At 42.5% G+C, this 21,542-nt stretch overlaps 1 protein-coding gene across 1 annotated transcript in view; it reads left to right on the top strand.

Annotated features, from left to right (window-relative positions):
• The first annotated feature begins 4,730 nt into the window (after positions 1-4,730).
• Positions 4,731-21,542, top strand: part of LOC136635918 (1-phosphatidylinositol 4,5-bisphosphate phosphodiesterase delta-4-like) — a 33,249-nt gene continuing 16,437 nt past the window's right edge. The window contains exon 1 of the mRNA XM_066610994.1: positions 4,731-4,857. The gene's annotated coding sequence lies outside the window, so the exon portion shown is untranslated. The remainder of the gene's footprint in view (positions 4,858-21,542) is intronic.

The following is a 21,542-nucleotide window of genomic DNA, read 5'->3' as shown; positions in this document are numbered from 1 at the left end:
TGGTTTTCCATTGCCTGCTTGCTTTTCAAAGTGGCACCAACAACAAATCAGCCATCACATTCAGGCTTCAGAGTGTAATGTATATCTTGTCCTATGAACTCAGCTGTTCATAGGACATGAAACGTTTTTAGTGGTACTACCTTTCTCTTCTCAAGACTGTCCTTTCACCTCCGGTTTCTTCATCATTACATTGAGTTCTGTGCTTGCACTCCAGCACAGGGAACATCCTGGAATTTCTTGTCTGTGTTAGACTTAATGCCTGGAGATTGGTTCACATGCACACTTGATACTTTCCTCACTTGATAGTCCATAGCTGGACATTTGAACTGCCTCCCTTGGGGAAAAAAAACCCAAAAAACAGGGCTTGAACTCTGATCCAACCTTGCATAAGCTGAACTCCATCTGCACAGCGGGGCTTTCCTTTCTTTCTGCAGCCCTGTTTGAAAAGCCATTCCTGACGGTCAAGGGAACCTCTCAAACAGCATTTGAGTGCCATTTGAAGAGTTTCAGTGGGGGGCGGGGAGGATCTGTTTACTTAGGCATAGTTCTGCTCACACAAGTCACTGTATTCAACAAAGGTTGCAATCCTATCCATCTTTTCCTGGAAGTAAGCCCTATTGGACTTACTTCTGAATAAGACATGCATAGTAGACATGCTCTACCCAAAATCAATGAGAGCATTTGACCTGCATTTGAGAGCATTTGACTCACAGCATTTGACCTGCAATGACCATTTTGTACATATAAGAATTAATCCAAAGTCTACCTTGTTGGAAGAGACATGATCTAAAACCTTCAGCTCACTCTCTGCATACGGTTCCCTTTTTATGAAAGGCAGACAGACTTCAGATAATACAGATAATGGCTGGTCACTTTTATTCAAAGAGTTACATTGCAGGAAAGACAATACATGCAGGCCCATGTTTCTGGCACTCGCTTATACCATGGCATGGAATTAGATTTCAAGTTCCATGTTAAAATTGCACATGACAGTTTGCAGGAAACAAGCAACCAACTCAGAACAATGATTAGCAAATACTCTTGGTGAGCTCATATACCCTTGAGCAAGAGTTGTACACATTCCATGTTCACCAAGCCACTCAAAAATGAAAACAGGTTCCAGCAGCAACTTCTCAATTCAACAGTTTCCAGTCCTGGGAAGTTTCTCAACCCAAAATTTGACCACATTTTAGCCAATATAGTTGTGTTTCTGGAAGACATGGGATGCTCACTCTTAGCAAACTCTGTCTCGAAGTTGATTATTACAGGCTGTAGACTGTGTATGCTTGACAACACCTTCAACATCTTGTAAGCCAAGACTTTTTGCAAGCAAGACTAGAACTTCCATCTAACTTCAGTTAGGAGATCCCAATATACATCCAATATACTTGACATCCAATATAATATGAATATATGTAGTAAAGGCATATCAATCCTGGCAATCCATGCTCTTAACAACATTTTAATCATATTTGTATTCTATTTTTCCCCGCAAGTAGCACAGGCCATGCTACATTTTATCCCCACAATTACCTTGTACAGTAGGCTGGGCTGCTATCATGCCCCAGGTCTCTGAGTCAGAATTTGAACCCAGGTCTCTTCGAATCCAGCACAACCACTTTATCCACTGCGCCATATTCTTCCTTGGTAGTGATTGTGGATATTATCAATTTCCCTTGGTGGTGGTTCTCTCTTTAGCACCCTTCCTTTCAAGGAAATTTGTACTTCTAACACAACAACAACAACTTGGGCAATTAAATACAACCAGTTTTCTCACCACATGACAACTGCTCTCTGGAGAATTCTATCCAACTTCTCTAGCTGCAGTAAACCTCAAGAAACTTTTAAAGATGGAATGCAGTTTTCATGCTGAATCTGACACTGCTTCAATGTCTCTCAGGACACATGGGTAGGCAACACTTCTAGAGAGGTAAGTCTATGTTTATCTCTGCAAGGCAAGGCAAGGCAAGAAGGCACAGGAGTACATTATAAAACTGGCTATTAACGAAAAGTAGATATGCATAATTGCAAAGGAACGGCAAAGTACAATAACTCATTTAGGGAGAATGTAGATGTATGCCAAAGGAGCCCTTCCCTGCTGGGAAATGCACCCTGCTCCCTGAAAGAGAAGTGTCAAATTATTGTCCCATGTGGAATTTTTTAAGGATGGTGCGCAGGGGAACAAGTTCTGCCAGTCTGCAGCAGAAAGTGTTGTGTAGAACACTGATTGGCTTGGGAGCCTGTGACATGATAAAGGACCCTCCCAATCTCCCCTTCACAAAACAGTTTTTCAATTTAAAAACAAATGCAGCAATTGTATTTTTTTAAGGTGCTGTATTATTAATCAACTATATAAATGCAGACAACCAAACTAGTAAGGAAATCATGTTTATTATGGAGACGCACACAGTACATGCCATTTGATAGAATGCACAGGAAAGTCAGACTCGCCCCATGATGTGAAAATGGGTCTTACTGGCTCCTGCATTTATGTAGGTCTGTATGCAGACTTATACTGCCTTAAGGTAAATGTGTTATAAGTACAGAAGAAACTCAACTATTTCCATGTAGTCAGAGATCAAGCCAACTTCTCCCATTGGAGCAGCAACACTTGTTGCTTGGGTGGCATTTGTTGCTTGGCTTGACATTTAAAGGACAAGAGGCACCCCCTTAGCTGCCATGTTGTGTTTGGTCATTCCTCACCAGTTCTCAGACTCACATGACAGACTCTCAGACTTAATGTCTGAGACAAGCAGGGTTTAATTTCACAGTGGCCAGTTCTCATAATAAAAGCCACAAAATAAGCATTAATTTGGGGACATCTGTATACTGAGATTCAGCATGTGAATAGCGATACTCAAGACTTAACAATTCATGAGCTGAGAGGAAACTAATTAGGAGGTGAGCATTAACCTTGACACCTTTGATGCATGGTTTGTCAAGGAACATTCTCATCAACTTAATAGTCTAGAGATCTTCAGTGGGGAAGGCTTATTGTGATTCACAGAATCTCACAGACATTCTTAGAATGTATAGTGCAGATATATGACATCTTTTCTTCTTGCTTTGGTTATAAGCCTAGTGACTTTAAACACAGGTAGATATAGTACTATCTGCAATCAAAAGGCCCTCCTTTGTCACCAGTAGAGCAAAATAATATAACTTCATAATAATATAACAAAATAAAATAACTTCAGCAGAAGCATCTCCACAACTGTAGGATGCCACCTTCTTAGAGAGAATAAAAATTTTACTTGGCTTATGTACATATAGTAGTAATTCATGCTAATATATGCAAATCTAAAATAGTTTCTTGTTGAGATAGAACTATTATTATTATTTATTATTATTTAGTTTATTTATACCCTGCCTTTCTCCCCGAAGGTACCCAAGGCAGCTTACAACAATGATTAAAAACACAATTAAAAACATGATTTACAAACAAGCGAAAAACATATTTCCAGCAGACAGTAATCTACAGTAATCCCCCCAAACAAACTACAGTAATCCCCCCAAGCAGCTAGATGTCAACCTCAGAGCATGCCTAATGGCTGATGATCAGGGTAGAAGTCAGGTCAGATCCAGTGTTTGTGTTTGGGGTGGGCCATGAGCACTATCAACTCCAGAGCCCAGGTCAACCAGACAGGTAGACCTGGGCTCCCATCTAGTCTTGGAGCCCAGGTCTGCCAGCTGAGTAGACCTGGGCTCCTATTCCAGCTAATCTCATGGGCGCCCACCTAGTGGGTGTTCCCCTGCACCCAATTTTGCTCCCCAGCCCAGCAGGTGCCCTTGGCTGCTGGCAGACAACAACAACAACAACAACAGTATTTAAATACTGCTTTTCAACTAAAAGTTCACAAAGCGGTTTACAGAGAAAAATCAAATAACTAAATGGCTCCCTGTCCCAAAAGGGCTCACAATCTAAAAAGATGCAAAAAGAACACCAGCAGACAGCCACTAGAACAGACAGTGCTGGGGTGAGGTGGGCCAGTTACTCTCCCCCTGCTAAAAAAAGGAGCACCCACTTGAAAAAGTGCCTCTTACCCAATTAGCAGGGGTTAGCAGGGGTTAGTGCCTCTTACCCAATTAGCAGACAGTTGGGGGGAGCATGCACCTATGGCCCCCCCTTGAATCTGCCCCTGAGTCAGTTTCACTGTGGATTGTTAATGTCAAGCGCATGGTTTCTGAAGGCAGAGGGGGTAAACTGTATAGAAGCTAAGAGGGGAGAGTGGTCAGTGTCTGTATGGGGTCTACCTGGGAACCAATATAACCTACCTGGAATTCCATCGGGGCAAAAGATGGGATAAACAGGTAATATACACAAAAGAAATCATTCACTACCTTGGGATAATACCAAGAAACTGCCAGAGCAAATGAGAGCTGGGTGATATTCTTCATGACAGGTTAGTTTACAAAGAAGCACTAACCTAGACAACCAGTGTGGGGAGAAGAAGAGGGACATCTATCTGGGTACTATCAGATTAGTCTCAAGGGAGAGTAAGACTGCTCAGGATTAACCACTGGACATAAGCTGTTGCCCATCAGAGCAATGCTTATCCTCCTCCACTCCTATGGAAAAGGCTGATCAGCTTTGGCAGCTGGCTGTGTGACAAGTGAGCCTTTGGCTCTGTGCCTTTAAACAGGAAGGCAATGCTTTGAGCAGGGTTGAGTGCTCAGAGCTCAATTTTTTTTCCCTTAGTGCAAGCTCAGCGGCTGCGTCAGTAGCAGCTCCAAGTGCCAACAGCATGAGGTAGTCCTTCAAAGTCAGAGTTGCAGAAGGAGCCAGCATGCCACCCCAAGATCCGGAGGCACCTTGAAACTGTCCACCTCCCCAGCCCTGGGATTCTCTGTCCGCTGGTAAGAAAGCAGTATTGTGATGGCACTGCAATTAGAGAAAGAAGATTAGGGAGGATGTTTGCTGTCGTGCTCACTGGGGGTGGGGGAACTGGGAAAGACATGGTTAGTTTCTAAAAGGAGTTGGGGGCTCCAGCATGCATTGAAGTCTTGTGCTTTGTCCTGGAAACCTTTAATCCTAGGGTGTGCAGGGTTGCTTGTGTTTACTGCGTGGTAAGGTACTCTTTATGTGTTCAGAGACAATTCTCTTTTTTTTTACAGTTTTTTAGCTGAGCCACAATGCAGAAAAGAGGTTTTGGTGATTCTGGAAGTCACACATTCAATGGGGCGGGGCGGGGGCAGAGCAATTATTTCTAAAACATGTGCTCACAAGCTTGTGTCCAGGTATAACTGTAGATGTGAACTCTAAACCTTGTAGGTTGCTCACATGGAAATGTGTGTGCTTGTTTACTTTGTGTGAGAGTGAGATCCACGCTCAGTAGTTTGGCCCGCGCACCTCTGCTCAAGTGTTGTTTGTTTTGTCTTCTGGAGGAGCAAAAACGGACAAAATGAAAACGAGGCTTTTCTGTGCCAGGGAAGGGCAGATTATTTACTGAAGGGAAATAGCTGAAATCTGAACAGTAGTACATCAAATAACTAGAGGCAATGAAACTAATAGCCGCAAGGGGCCATGGTCAATCAGTTCAGATAATTTCATTAGTTTTATTTCATGGCCTCAAGGGATATAATAGCATCTCCTCCAAGAGGATGTCTGGCTTTCTTCTTTTCTGTTCACTGGTGCATTTTTCAGCATGCAACTGAGTGTGCATGCACACATTTGATTGGGACTGTAGTAACCCGGGAAATGAGTCTTTTTTTCCATCGCTAAACACTGTCTCATAAAGGACAAAACTGATTTGGAAGATCGTTTATCCATGAGAGAAGTGAAAGCTGGATATTTAAGGAAGCTCCAGCTTGCTCGCCTGCTTGCTGTTTATGCATCAATAGTAGGTCACCCTGCTGGCTCCATGATGTATGCCCGAGATTTGCTTTAAGCCATTTCTGCCCAATGTTGCATATATACAACAGGGAGCAAAGTACACCTGTGAGCTGGGCAAAAATGAGTTGCAAAGTGCTTCACAGTCTTTTGGATTTCAGTCTGATTTTACACACTGTTACTTGGAAGCAAGCCTCACTGATCTAAAAGAGACTGATTTCTAAGTAAATTTGAATATCAGTGTTAACCTTGACAACCATGTCCCCATGCTGTTGCACCTACTTTATAGAGCAGAAACCAAACTAAGGGTATGCAATGGGTCAGTGACAGAGGAAAGACTAGAACTCAGCTCTCTCAAATCCAAGATCTACTTTCTAGCCTCTAGATCTCTTTATGAAGGGACTTTTTTGGTAAAAAAATTTTTCCCTGCAAAAAACTGACCAGCAGGATGAAGTTTTATGGAACACTGAAAAGTCCTGAGCACTTTTCTTCCTTGATAAAGTGCTCCTTGAAAAGGAACACTTCTATGTCCTTGGTATCAGAAGTTTCTTCTTCAGAGGCAGACAGTGGGAATTGTGGCACAGAGCTCCACCTAGGATGAGCCACAGCCTTGGCTTTTAAGGTGGAGCAGTTTCTGTTCAGTTATGATTGAGCATCAATAGAAAATTTGTGACTAGAAGAGATGAGATGTTGTGAGTTATCCATTGAAAAATCAACCCACTTTTTTGTATTATAGCTGAGCAGAAATATATTTTCTAGGATGCAATGTATGGATACCTTCCTCCTTTCAGGATCTACTATCTAGCCCAACATGTGAAATTGGATGATGGGTTTACCTTTCTGTAAAGGCAAATGTGTGCTGTCCCCTCTAGCTGGGACTCAGACAAGATACGGCATTTCTCTGACCTATAAGCTCTAGGGTTCAAATTAGAATAATTTTCTTTCAACTTCTGGAAAGCCTGAAACAAGACATGCCTGGGACAAATAATTTTTTTATCTGAAAATGAATTCTGCAAGACAATCGAACTTGTTTTGGGACTCCAGAAAGCCTCTTCTACTCTATGCAAGCCTGTTTTCCTGCCTCTTGTATTGGTACTTTGAGAAAAAGAGAAAGAATTCTGTTGCATGACTGCAGGAGATCTTATTGCATCCTCAGAGATGAAGCAGCATACCGACTAGGAGTGTCTTACCTTTGTTTCCTTATGACTGAAATCCTTGTGATTCTGATCTTTTTCTCAGACCAGCTAACCGATCAAAGAGTCACCTTTTCAAAGGGAAGGCTCTCTTGCTTTTAGCTGGAAGAGGGGTACTGTTGTTACTAGCCATGCTCTAAGACATATGCAACATGCATGCAATTGACTATCTGTACAAGTGCAGCGGCTCCTGGCATAATGCAATAGAATAGCATGAGATAAAGGAGAAAGGCAAATATGTAGATGCAACAAGAGATTTTATTGTGGGCATAAACATACAACAACAGGGCAGGGGAATAAAAAAGATGCTAAACAAAAGGAAGAAGGGATAGAAACACTAAGCCTGTTTTGAGCAAACACAGGTGTTATCTACCACCAGACTATATATATATGTAATAGAGTCTGGTGGTAGATAACACCTGTGTTTGCTCAAAACAGGCTTAGCATGTATTTATATGGGGGGAGAGGGAGGGGGGACCAATGGGATTTCGAAACATCAGAACAAAATGAATGGAAAAGAGGAGACATTGTGTATCAACAACACTTGGTTACCGGCTCTGAGGAACATAGGCACCTGTGACTTTAGGACCAACAGTGAACTTATGTGGAACAAAGGAACTTTAAGAACAGCAGTGACTCCACCAGAGGCCAGCAAGTGATTAGTGACCGTTGATAACTGTTTTTCTTTTTTCTTCTGAGGGTAGCCTTTGAAAATGTCCACCATAGCAGTAGGCGAAACATCAGGTAAAACTGTTTTTCTTCAACTACAGCCTATCAACAGTCAACAAAACCTTTATTAGGCATAAACATTTGATGGGTGAAGACTCTGTACAGAAACCGTAGAGAGAATAGAAACCTAAGCAGTACACAAATATATGTATATGTGCACACCTACGTGTACAAACAGATGCAAACATACACACATGAATTATTTAAAAGACAGGAATCAATCAGTTACTCTATAGATATTGCCAAGATGTAATCTACTCAGTGATTGCTTGGTATAGAAAGTTTGGCTCGAGTCAGATTACTCAAATTTAGGAACTGTGCGACTGAGAGGGTTGTATGCTCTATGTCACCTGCTAGAAGGAATTGAATTATAGTGTTCTCAGAATGCCCTGTTTTAGCATTGAGCAACGGAGAGAGAAATTGCTGTCTTAGCGCTTGATATCTGGGACAGTGCAACATAATGTGTATGGATGCTTCTACTCCTAAATTGCAGCTACATAAACGGTCTTCCCAGGAGGCATTTCTGAATCTGCCATGTAAGTCATTAGAGGGGGTCACATTACAACGTGCCAAGGTAAAGGCTCTTCTCTCCAGGGGGTGCATTAGGAGGGACAGATATTTTGGTTGTTGACCACTTGTAATTTTTAAGTTGAAAATTCAAAGGTGAACATTTTTTCCGTGCTGTGCCTAGAATCTCTTGCCTTTCTATATCAAATAGTCCGGTTTCCAAAAGTCTGGTGATAACCTCAGGAGAGGGGGCCCCTTGTAGATTGGCCTCAAGGCCCATCTGTTGAGTTTTTTTTATAAAATAGTACTAGGCAAGGGGTTAACGTTGAATCAGTCAACAGCTCCTTTAGCAGCAAATCGTGATCAGCCCTGAAAAAGACATTGGCCCACTATTTAAAACTGGACCATGGATGTAACTCCAGTATATGTTGACCTGATTCCAGGCAGAGTGTTGCGTAGGGAATACAATGCGGTAACCCGAGAATTTTGTAAAGAAATTTAGATTGAACCCTTTCAATTGTGTTATTTAATGCCAGCTTCTATACTGGGATGCCATATAAAATTTGTGGTATGACTTAAGAATAGAAAGCTTGTAAAGCAGCTGGTACAAACCAGTTGCCCCAGGAGAAGAAAAAGCGAGTTATGGCTTGAACCACTGGTTTGGATGAATTAATTGCAATTGATCGATGAGAGGACCAGGAATGCTTGTAATGAAATCAAAGACCAAGGTACTGGAATTCCTTGACCCGCTGTATTAATTTTCTACTGAAAAGCCAAGATTGTGGTTTCCATGAGTTCCCAAAAACCACAATTTTAGACTTTTCATAACTTAACAACAAGTTAAGAGTTTACATAACAAAGAGTTTATTGTAAAATATTCAATGCAGGCTTTGACCAGTCTTCATAAGCCTATTTTTGTACATGAGATCAGAGCCATGTCATCAGCATATAAAAGTAAAGGGACGTCCACCGATCCCAGTTTGGGGCACTGCATGTCAAACTTTGTTAAGAAGGGGGCCAAATCATTGGTGAAAAGGATGAACAAAATGGGTGCCAGCATACAACCCTGCTTGACCCCCTTGTTGATCGGAATTGGAGCTGAAAGGTCACCTTGTGGGGATAATTTCACTTGACAGGAAGTGTTTAGGTGGAGGATACAAATTAATTCTAATAATCTTTTGTCAAGTCCCATCTTCTCAACTTTTTCCCAGAGTCTGTCCCTATCAAGAGAGTCAGAGGCAGACTTTAAATCCAGGAATGCCACATAGAGTCAAGATTTCTTTTGAGTCACCTGTTTGAAAATTAAATGGGATAATATCACACAGTGGTCGACTGTGGACTTGTTTGGTCTGAAACCTGCTTGCTCTGGACCTATGATGTTATAATCAGATATCCAGGAAGAAAGTTTCTTCAGTAAGTGGGATGCGTACATTTTCCCTGCGACATCCAAAAGGCTTATTGGTCTGTAGTTAGAAGGAAGGTTCTTATTTCCTTTTTTGAAAATAGGGACCAAGATTGATCTGGTCCAGGATTCTGGAATTACTCCAAATTTATTGATTCTTGTGAACAGTTCCGCGATCATTGGTGCCCTCCAGTCTGGTGCTGCTTTATAAATGTTTGAGGGAATTGCATCTGGGCCAGCTGCTTTACCCTGTTTTAGCTGGTTAATAACTGAGATGACCCCATCCACTGAGACAGCAGGCCACTCTGGGAGGTCTGACAGGATGGATGCCTGAACAACAGAGGTCGATTTGGATTCATAAAAAAAATTGATTTAAAGTGTGATTCCCACAGTTTAGCAGGGATCATGGTAGTACCAACTGACTCTTTATGAAAACCTGATATAATTTGCCAAAAACTCTTAGCATTTTTTGATCTAACAGCGTTGATTAGCAGTGAACATCTTGCTTCTGCAATACGATGGATCGAAACTCTGACAGCTTCCTTCAGGTGGGCAGTCAGCTTGAAATGTTGGTGTAAAAGTGTTTTACTGTTAGTGTCTCTAAATTTTTTATAAGTGCTGCGAATGGCAGTTTTCAGAGATAAGCAGATCTGATCAATCTTAGAGTCATCTCGCCCACCCTCAACTCTTTGGGTTGAGGGGATCTTACCTAATACGTTCAAAAGAGTAGATATTAAGTCCTCGAAAAAGTGGACAATCCTTGGTTGATCCAGGGTGGACAACTGAGGGATTTTCTTTGCTTGTATCAATGCACAAAATGAGTCCTTAGAGTCTGGGTCCCATTTAATTCTTTTTGTTATATTTGGGTAACCTTCTTCCTCCTGGGTGTTAGTGTTATGATAATGATTTGGGAGATAGTCTAAATCACACAACAGAGGAAGATGGTCACTAGATTGAGGGTATCCAACACAAAAGTTTGCTATCTGGGGAAGGCGTTGAGGAGGAACCAAGATATAATCAATAACACTTGCACCTCTAGGTGAGATGTAAGTGAATTCTCCATTATCCCCCAATGCGTCTAAGCCATTTAGCCAAGTAAGGCCATAAGTAATATAAAATTTGGCTAGGAGAAGCATTGATTGTTTTATCTTTCGAATAGACAGGTCTTTGGCAATATCGTGTCAGTAGGTAAATCCCAAAGTTGATGAAAGATGTCAGAATTATGCCCTACCCTGGAATTGAAATCTCCTGCGATTAGAATCTTATAAGAGGGAAATTTACCAGTCAGGTCATTGATTATACCACTAAGACAAGGTAGCTGAGTCCCTTTCAGTCGTGTTCTTTATTATATTTGGACTCGGAGAGTTTGTTTTTTCATTAGAGGGGGATGTTGCTGCAGTCTTATCAGCTGTCTGGGCAGGCAGCCAAGAATCACTTTGTGCAGGGATGGAGGATGATGCAGTGGTCAGAGCCTTCAAGCTATGTGTGGAGGAGGGCAGCAGCTCTTGATTAGAGACAGAGAAATCAGAGAAGCCTCTCTTCGCTGTTATTTTAAATGTGCTGAGAAACCTTCTCATCCAAAACAGAGTCAAGGGAATTGTAGAGGTGTCAAAGGATAGAAGGAGTCCGACTCTAGATGCAGGACTACTTAGCCATTGGGCACTTATCATATCAATCTGACTTAGATCCACACATAAAAGTTTACTTAAGGATATTTTTACACAGAACCTGTCCCTCCATTTTCCATAATTTACTGGCACTCTGCCAAGCTCCAAGAGAATTTGGTTTGCTTGGAAACAGCGTGAGTGAGAGCCAGCAGCATTAGGCAAAGAGACAGGTTTGATCCTTGATTCTTTCACAGAGACAGAGGCGTCCTTGGGCATTATCTGCATGTGACTATAAGCTCCTGTTGTTGCCGGAGAACTGCCCTTGGGTCTTGGGGTTGATTACTCCTGCAGCTTCTTCTGTAGTGCATTGGTTTGGGAGGATATAAACTTAAGTTCCTGAAAGATTGCCAAAACTGTTCTAGCTGCAACAAGGGAGTGATCTCCCAAAAGAGTTAAGAGGGAAGTATTGCCTGGTTCTAGGTCCACCGGTTCCTCTTGGTCCCTTTGAGCTAGGTCCTTATCTCCCAGCGTACTCTCACGAGCATAAACATTTTGTAGAATCACTTCAGGGCAGGACCCATTCTTAGTGTTTCCCAAACATGGTATGTTGTTATGTTCTTCCCCCTCCAAATCAATTTCAGTCTCTAGACAGCCCGAGTTGTTAAACGAAGCAGGGTTGGGAGTAACACTTATGATCTTGTTCCAAGATGTTATTTGGTCCAGGTGAAGTTGTTTAGAGACCTTCAGTGGGGAACTGCTGGCAGCTCGCTGCCGTTTCCTTCTCCTGTCCATGTTTTCAATCCAAATCAATCTGCAAGAGTAGGCACTCCAAAGCAGCAAAATAACCAGTATCAATGTTGCCAGCAGGATCTTCAGCAAGTTAAAATAACTTGGGTGAAGTAAAAACCTCCCGTGTTGCCACTAAGGCTAAAATTGATAAGAGCTCCAGCAGCCGAGATTCTGCTAGAAGGCAGCCATCTTTCAGTTCCCCGTAATGCTGTAAGGAGGAAGAAGGTGCCTACAGTCTATCAACTCAAACAATTTTGGGAACAATTTTATTTGTGTTTATGCTAAGCCTGTATTTTGCCCAAGTTTTCTCTCTCTAATCTTTCCAGAGAAGTTAGGACCACCTTTAAGCTAATTAGCTTCCCCAGTTCTCCTCCAATCAGCAGTCTCCAGTTGTCACAGTTCCAGTAGTCCGCAGTTGTCCATTCGCTAGTCCGTCAGTCAATCAGTCAGCCCGTTAATCAGTCAGCAGATCCCTTAAACAGTTAACCAGTTCATTAATCCATCAGTAGGTCCATTAGTCTGTTAGCCAGTCCGTTCGTCAGTCAGCTAGTCAATTCTCCCTCCTTCCTGCAAACCTGTCCTCCTTCTGCTACCTGCAAACTCTCTCACTGCTCCAGGTGCTGCTTTTAATCTTGTAATGACCTGACTGCCTCTAATGGCTGCAGCTGTGCAGCAAGCCCACTGCAGATTGGGGCCCTGGGGTTAACCCTAGCCCTAGGTTTCCTGGCTGATCTTGAGCATGGGGCCACTGCTGCCACCACGCCCTATCTCCTTGAGAATCTTTTGCGATTCCACCACAGCCTGTTGTCTGTTTGACTGCACATGAGACACAGAAGAGAGTTGCGGGTGGGCAATGGCTAGGGGTACCAAGGCAAAGTTTACTTATCAGGATCTGCTGGGCTTGTGTTGCATGCAGCTAGTTTGCCAAGATTCAGTGATCTCCTGATTCAAAGGTGGATACAGAGGAAGAAGTGGCTTGATAAGCAGATCCCGGGAGAGGCAAGCAGTAGCCTCAGTTAGCATCAGGCTGGGCAAGGGGAGCTTCATTCAAGGCAAAGGGAGCCAAGATTGCTTTCTCAGGGGAAGCATTTTTGGAAAGCAGCTCAGTGAGCCTCAGCTATGTGGCGTTCAGAGGGAAGAGTGCGGGAAAGAAGCATTAAGGTAATTCCTGTCTAACTTTCTGTTAAACACTCTGTGCGAGGCTGCCCATTGAGAAACTGCAGTTAGAGTAGAAAGTGGCAGCTCACAGGGGGTTAGGCAGTGTGACTGTCAGACTGTTGAGCTCCATGTTCATTGGATCATCATCATTCTGGTGGCCTTGTGTTCCCTTTCACCTGGCCTTCAATAAGAGCCAAGGCATGTTTGCCTATCCTGAGTAAACATGCATATGTTGGCTCAGTTTCACTTTCCATAGGGCTCAATACATTTTTTCCTTGTCAGCTTGAAGGGGGGGGGATTTCCTTCTCAAGTGTTTTTTGGGGCCTACATTCATAGGATTGGTACCACTCTGGTGGTGTTGCATTCCTCTTGGACTGCCCTTTGAATTGGACTTGGGCATGTTAGTCTACTCATGAGTAAACACACATTCAGTTTCACTGTCCATAGGGCTCAATACATTTTCCTTGTCAGTTTTAGTTTCATGCCCCACCATGATCCCTGGTGGATCCCAACTTACAGTTTGGGAACATGGGTCCAGGGCGAAACTCTATAAGAGATTTAATGTGCCATTAATCCTGATGGGTTTAGTTTTTCTTTTGTAAAAAAAAAGCTGGGGGGGGGGAGAACAAACCGAATTGGGGAGGCTCCATCATGGAGGAAGGGAGACTTTAATCCTTAATCACTGCTGTAGTCCCAGTTGTATCAGCCCCCCACATGGCTGCTATTTGCCCCAGGAGAAATGCTTCCCTTGGTGCCAGTGTGAACAAAGCAAAGTTTTTGCCTTTCACAAGACAATACAGGTATAGGTATTAATTTTAGGGTGTAGGGCATGGAGAAAATTCTGGGAGTAAGATTTATCAATAGGCCACTGTCAATTGCTGTGCTTTCATGTCCTTCTCAAAAGTACAGATGCTACAGCCGTGAGCAGGAAACTTTAATAAAGCTGTTGCATGCAGAGAAGTATCACATTATGTTGGCATCAGAATTCATCTCTTGGGGCATGGTACCCTATTCCTCCTTCCATCTCTTTGAAGGCTTCAGTCTTCCATAGATATCTTTGCTCATTTCCATCACATTTTGCCCTAAAGCATGTGGGTGCTCGTCCCCATTTTTCTCAACCCTGCCTTGTAAGCGAAGCAGCACCTGCTTGACAGCAAAAGGCTGTGTGGGAGTGTTTCTGGAAAGGCCCAAACACACATGACATCTAGAAGCCTTTGGCAACATAAGTGCATGCTTAATTAAATTAGTGACAATGGACGCTGCCTTAAGAAGACAGATTGTCATATGCGGAAGGCTGACAGGCACTGGCCGAGCTGAGGGGAGTCCTAGAATGGACAAAGCCCTGCACTAGACTCACATGGTGCCCTTTCTTGCTGCCTGATGACACATTGCTACTGGTACTGAGGGTCTAGGACAGCGTGACCGGGTAGATCTTCTGATGTATGTGGATCAGGGCTTGCCCATCTATAATGCAATTGAGCCCATTCACATCAGGCTGTGGATTGGGCCCAAGTGGAGGAGGGAGCAAATGATGTCCTCCATCTCCCCCCCATTCTGTTGCCATGGACAGAGCTGGCCTTCTCACCAGTCCCTTCCTGTACATGGCTCTTGAATCAAAGCAGGGGATGCAGGGCACACTTCCACCATGCATTGTGTTGCCTGCTTTGTATAAAGAGCCCATGTAGAGGATGGAGTGAGAGTTTTGATCCTTGGAGTGTAGTGATCTGGCAAGAGGATCTGATCCTCTTCTTCCTCCACCAATCTTCAAAAGATCCCAATTGGGGAAGGAGCAAGATTGCTCTTTCCACTGTCAGAGCTCTTTAAACAAAGGAGGAATTGTAGAGTACTCTGGAAGTGATCCCAGCATGCTTCACATCTCCTGCTTTGATTCCAGAGTCTGTGGCTGTGTTATTTTTTTGAGCTAGAAAAAATCCAGAAATGACATCTCCAGCATGCTGTTAGCATGCTTCCAGCATGGTTATTTTAAAAATGACAAAATGGCATCCCCACATTGAAATCAACTGTATGGAGCTCACCATGTTGTCACTGTACAGTTCTTACACTCTGGAGGCCGCCATTTTCCTGACAGATTCCTCTATTTGTTTTGATAGAAAATGGGCAGAAGTGACATAAGCATGAACATGACCCGAGTGTGCTGAAACCTTAAAAAAAAAAAAGCTCTCTAGTGCTTCTAGTGCTAGAAGTTAGAAAAAGAACACAGCCTGCATGGAAGAAGGAGCCCAATGCGGGGGGGGGGGGAGGGAAGGATTGAGCTATGTGCTGCCTCTGCCAGCTCAATAACTTCAGCTGGCCCTGATGTGGGCCCTCAGGCGACCTCTGATGCCACCCCTGTGAAGGATGACTGGGTAGGGGGAGAAGAAGCCTAAATAATGGAGGACATAAGCAGAGAACGTAGGAACCAGACTGAGACATACTGTATTGACGTTTATGGAAAACAATGCATGAAAAAGGCTGAGTCAATTGTTCATGTTTTCTCTGTTTAATGTTGCCTATAAGCAGAACTGGCCTGGGCTATAAATGAACTGATAGTTTTACCTGTCTCAGCTTCATATTTCTCAATGATCAGTTGCAAGAAAAGAACAAGGTTTCTCCTGTACTTTAAATAGTTGTGTGAAAGAGAGAATCTTGAAAGGTGCAGCCCTGAAATGACATGGAAGCTTCTTTCTCTACATAAGTATTGGTGGTACAAGAGCTCTGGCTACGGTTTCCGTACAGTCTTCACCTACCAAATGTTTATGCCTAATAAAGGTTGACTTGACTTGACAAGAGCTCTGGGGTGTGTGTGTGTGGGGGGGGGGGGCTCTGAATGGCCACACAGTTTATACAAGGCCAGCAATATAGTGGAAGTGCCTCCGAGACACTACAGAGTTCATTGTTAAAGCTACAGTCCCATGCAAATTGATCTGGGAGTAAGTCCAATTGACATACCCTAATGCTGGGAAAAATTGAAGAGGAGAAGAGGATGGCAGAGGATGAAATGATTAGATAGTGTCACCAAAGCAATGAATATGAATTTGGACAAACTCCGGAACACAGGGGGGTCTGGTGTGCTGTGGTCCATGGGGTCATGAAGAATTGGACACCACTTAATGACTGACAACCCAATCCTATGCATATCTACTCAGAAGTAAGTCCCTTTAGAGTCAATGGAGCTTACTCCCAGGAAAGTGTGGATAGGATTGGGCTGTAAATAAACAAAGTGCAGTTGAACATTGGAGGACTTACTTCTGAATAAACATGCATAAGATAGCACTTTAGTACACTCTTAAATATTTATTTGGTATATGTTTTTAATCCCATTTTTCAGTGTTTATGCATTGAAAACTATTGCAATCCACTCCAAGAGTCTGGGCTGAAATGAGTTAGAGATCCTTAAAGTATAAGTTTCAGTTTAGAAATAAGTGGCATGAGAAAAAATACGATAATAAAGGAATTTAAATATTTTTTTTGCCATGGTCTCAATGGGGTGTGGCTATATGGTATGATGTGGTATAGGGGCTGTCATGAAGAACTCCCTAACTTTAAAATTTTGCACTGCACCATTGTATGTGGATGATATCCAGAGAGTGATGGGAATAGAGGCTGCGCTGCTGCACATAGGCTGTTCAAAACTCATCAACATCAACTTAAGCTTTTTTCAGGATTACTGCCAGAGGATTTATCAGAATTGCTCCTTCCTTAGAGGGTTTCCAGTAGGGCCTAAAGACGTTGTTTAGATCAACCTTTTGAGGTTAGGTCTTTTTAATATTGGATATTGTGGATTTTTATGTGGGTTAGATTTTATGGGTTGGTCCCTTTGTTACTGTTTAGTGATTGCTGCTAGTTTATGATTTTTGTCTTTGATCTTTTAATCTGATATTTTAAAGCTGCTTTGTATTGAGTAGATTTTTAAAGTTTATAGTTTTTATTGTGATTTTATGGTTTTATTAAACTGGTTTTTACTGTGATTTTATGGTTTTATTAAACTGGTTTTTAGTGTGATTTTATGTTGTAAGCCACTTTAAATCTCCTTCAGAGAGAAAGCAGGTAGATATTTAGTAAATAAATAAATTTATCAGTACAGTACATCTATTTAAAAAGCAGCCCATTAATAAAATACAGTTCAAATGAACTTATGTTTTATGGATCAATCACACTCATTTCACAATTACATGAAGACAAGCATAAACTTGAAGTGTTCAAGTTATCCTCTTGCTGGATTAGGAACCACCTGTCTAAACCAAATGATTTCTGTTGAGCTTGAGCCACAGTCCCTCCTGAGTGTAGGTGCCAAGTTGAAGCCTAAAGTCTACTCTAGAGCACTGGTTGTCAAACCTTTATCACCGGGACCCACTTTTTAGAATGAGAATCTGTCAGGACCCACTGGAAGTGATGTTATGACTGGAAATGACATCATCAAGCAGGAAGACTTTTAACAATCCTAGGCTGTAGTCCTTCCCACACTTACCCAGGATTAAGTCTCATTTACTATCATTGTTAAAAGCATATATATATATATGTAGCATATATATATAGTCTCATTTGAGAGGGTTCCATTCCCAGAACTCATGTGGATGGCAAAAAATGCACTAAAGCAAATCAATTTAAAGAACTAAGTCCCTTTGCTCCTGTGATTTTAAAACAGCCTTGCTGACCTTTTGAAATGCACACAGAGGTAATCAGTCTTTCTCCAGGTGCTTAGGCCTCACTAGGAGGTAGCAGTCCCTCTCTTCACCAGGAGCTGCAGTGAGGGGGAAAGAATGGAGATGATAATCACTGCCATTTAGCCTTCTTTCACGTGCTCAGGGAAAAGGGAGAAGTGAAGCCTGGAGAATGATTGATGCATTGTCAGCTGGCTGCCCTCTCTTGCATTAACCAGGCTATTGTTAAATGACTGTTTTCCTTTAATTTAAAGGGCACTTCTCATGGAATAGAAAAATCTGTGGATTCCCTCCTCCCCCCCTCCGGAAAAATCCATGGAAAATTAGGTTATACCTGTAATCACGTGCATGATTATCTCTATAACAGTAAAAAGCAGTTTTTTAAACTGTGATTTTAAAGGGATGGATTTTTTCCCCTTCTCCAGGGATCAGCACTTTCCTTCTCATTTGCAGTGGCCATTTGTGTTGAGTCAAATTCGTGTATAAAAAAATCTGTGTATAATAAGGTTTGACCTGTAGTAGTCTGTTCAAAGTACAAATCTGTAACGTTTCCCCAAATGCAGTCACATACCGTGGTAGCATCAAGTCTAATACTTTAAAAATAAAATATTAAAATGAGTGGGAATTCACCTGAAATGGGCTCGCGACCCACCTCGTGGGTCCTGACCCACAGTTTGAGAAACATTGCTCTAGAGGGTAGAGCCTGAATGTTGCAGGCTGCTGCCAATATTTGCTGGTAGCATGGCTCTTCGTCTCTGCAAATAAGGAACTAGCTACCGACTTCAGTGGTGTGGTTTCGTGTGGGAGGGAAACAGAACTTAAACACAAATGCACAGAGAGAGAGTCTTGTAGCACCTTAAAGACTAGCCCCCAAATTATTCTGGCAAAAAACTTTCTTCTACTGCAGTCCACTTCATCAGATGCATGTTGCATGAGACAACTCTTTGTTATTTTCGCTTCAGCAGACCAACACAACTACCTCATGAAGGAAAATAAACCAATCAGGAATCTCTTACATACTTCTGAAATCTCACCCATCTGCAAGGATTTTAATCTGAACCCTCCACTTCCATACCATTCCTATTTTGGCATGCACCTGGAGGCTTTACAAACACCAAGAATGCTGATGCAAGATGTAAAGCAATGAAAAGCTAAGGACAAACGATTTCTCCTTGGGAACCCATTGGTCTGTGCCAGTGGCATATACAAGATTCGAAAGCAGCCCAGCCAAGTGCAAGCAAGACAGATCTATCAAGCAGCTGCCACCCAAGAGGTGGAAAGCAATATATCTTCTTGCCAAGGGAATCCTGAAACATTAGACTGTGGACTCTCCAGTGGCCATCAGTGTGAGTTGCAAGTGAAATGTTTAACAGCACCAGGCTCTAAGAGAACATCTACTCTTATTAATTGCTTCCAGATCACAGGAGACAGTGGTCCGGCTTCTAAATTGCCAACCTGGAAGTTTGGCTTCAGAATGATAAAATCCATTTGAGAAGAGTCTATATATTCCTATGAGAACTTTATGGTTATATTTGTAGCATCTTTTTTTTTTTTTAAAGGTAGAATAACTGTGAAAAAAATATTGCTATAGGAACATACCTTACCCTCAGACCACTGGTCCACCTACTTCAGTGTTGCTGATCTTGGCTAGCAGCAGCTCTCTAGAGAGCTTCAAACAGGAAACATTCTTGGAAATGCCGGACACTGGACTTGGGACCGTCTACATGCAAGTCAGGTGCTCTACCTCTGAGCTACAGCCACTGTCCCTTAAAATATGGCATGTGGAAGCAGGTTATCATTAAAGATAGGCACAATCTGAATGAGCCTGTGTTAGTAAAAAAGAATGGGGGAGGATATAACCATGAGCTTCTTGAAGGAAGGAATGAGCATCGGAACACTTATGAGGCACTTGTAAAGGATAATAATACTGTATATGCATATGATTGGGCTCTAAATGCTACACCACACTCTCCTGGGTGGGATAATTGATTTTAAAAAAAGAGAACTTTTCCAGTCAGTAGAGGTATGTTATTTTTCAATTTATGTTATATATCAGTGGTTAAGAACATAAGAACAGCCCCACTGGATCAGGCCATAGGCCCATCTAGTCCACCTTCCTGTATCTCACAGCGGCCCCACCAAATGCCCCAGGGAGCACACCTGATAACAAGAGACCTGCATCCTGGTGCCTTCCCTTGCATCTGGCATTCTGACATAGCCCATTTCTAAAATCAGGAGGTTGCACATATACATCATGGCTTGTAAGCCATCATGGATTTTTCCTCCAGAAACTTGTCCAATCCCCTTTTAAAGGCATCCAGGCCAGATGCCATCACCACATCCTGTGGCAAGGAGTTCCACAGACCAACCACATGCTGAGTAAAGAAATATTTTCTTTTGTCTGTCCTAACTCTCCCAACACTCAGTTTTGGTGGATGTCCCCTGGTTCTGGTGTTATGTGAGAGTGTAAAGAGCATTCGCTTTATCCTTCCCATGCATAATTTTGTATGTCTCAATCATGTCCCTCCTCAGGCGTCTCTTTTCTAAGCTGAAGAAGCCCAAACGCCATAGACTTTCCTCATAAGGAAGGTGCCCTAGCCCAGTAATCATCTTAGTCACTCTCTTTTGCACCTTTTCCATTTCCACTATGTCCTTTTTGAGATGTGGCGACCAGAACTGGACACAATACTCCAGGTGTGGCCTTACCATCAATTTGTACAACAGCATTATAATATTAGCTGTTTGGTTCTCAATACCTTTTCTAATGATCCCAAGCATAGAATTGGCCTTCTTTACTGCCGCCACACATTAGGTCGACACTTTCATCGGTTTGTCCACCACCACCACCCCAAGATCTCTCTCCTGATCTGTCACAGTCAGCTCAGAACCTATTAGCCTTTATGTGAGGTTCTCATACTTTTGGCACCGGGAATCATACTTTTGGCATGAGAATCTGTCAGGACCCACCAGAAGTCATGTCATGACCAGAATGACATCATTAAGCATGAAAATTTTTAACAATCCTAGGTTGTAATCCTACCCACACTTACCCAGGCGTAAGTCCCATTGACTTTCACTGTTAAAAGCATATACATAGTAGCCTGTTAAAAGTACAGGTCTGTAACATTTCCCCAAATGTAGTCACATACCATGACAGCATCAAGTCTAATATATTAAAAATGGGGACCCACCTGAAATTGGCTCACGTGGGTCTTGACCCACAGTTTGAGAAACACTGTTATATATGGTTAGACATTGCTGCGAGACTGTACTTATTAGGAGGGGGAAACTAAGTACTTGGCAGATCAAAAGTGCCATGTGAATTATTTATAATGATGAGGATGACAACTAAGTACTGTAACTTGAACAAGGCAGGGAAACTGACAAAGAAACAAGTTTTGATCCCATCAATTTCCACAGGGCAAGGTGCTCAGGGTTCCCCTTGCCATCAAATGGAAATAAATCTAGCTCCTGCTAGATTGCCATTCCTGACAGATTCTGTATCACTTTGCTTTGGTTATTTCAAGGTCAGCTCTAGCTTACAGCTGTCACATTGCAGGGAGATCTCATGTTCAGGGGCTTGAGCAAAGCAAAGTTCAAGTTCTTTTCTGCCCTTTCTCTCTGGGATAATGGTCTCCTTGGGGAACTGGCTTTACAGTAGGAAAA

This window comes from Tiliqua scincoides, unplaced genomic scaffold, assembly GCF_035046505.1.
Source record: "Tiliqua scincoides isolate rTilSci1 unplaced genomic scaffold, rTilSci1.hap2 HAP2_SCAFFOLD_133, whole genome shotgun sequence".
In the NCBI taxonomy this organism is placed as follows: domain Eukaryota; kingdom Metazoa; phylum Chordata; class Lepidosauria; order Squamata; family Scincidae; genus Tiliqua; species Tiliqua scincoides.
Note: the sequence above shows the minus strand (reverse complement) of the source record. Positions and strands in the feature narration are given on the sequence as shown.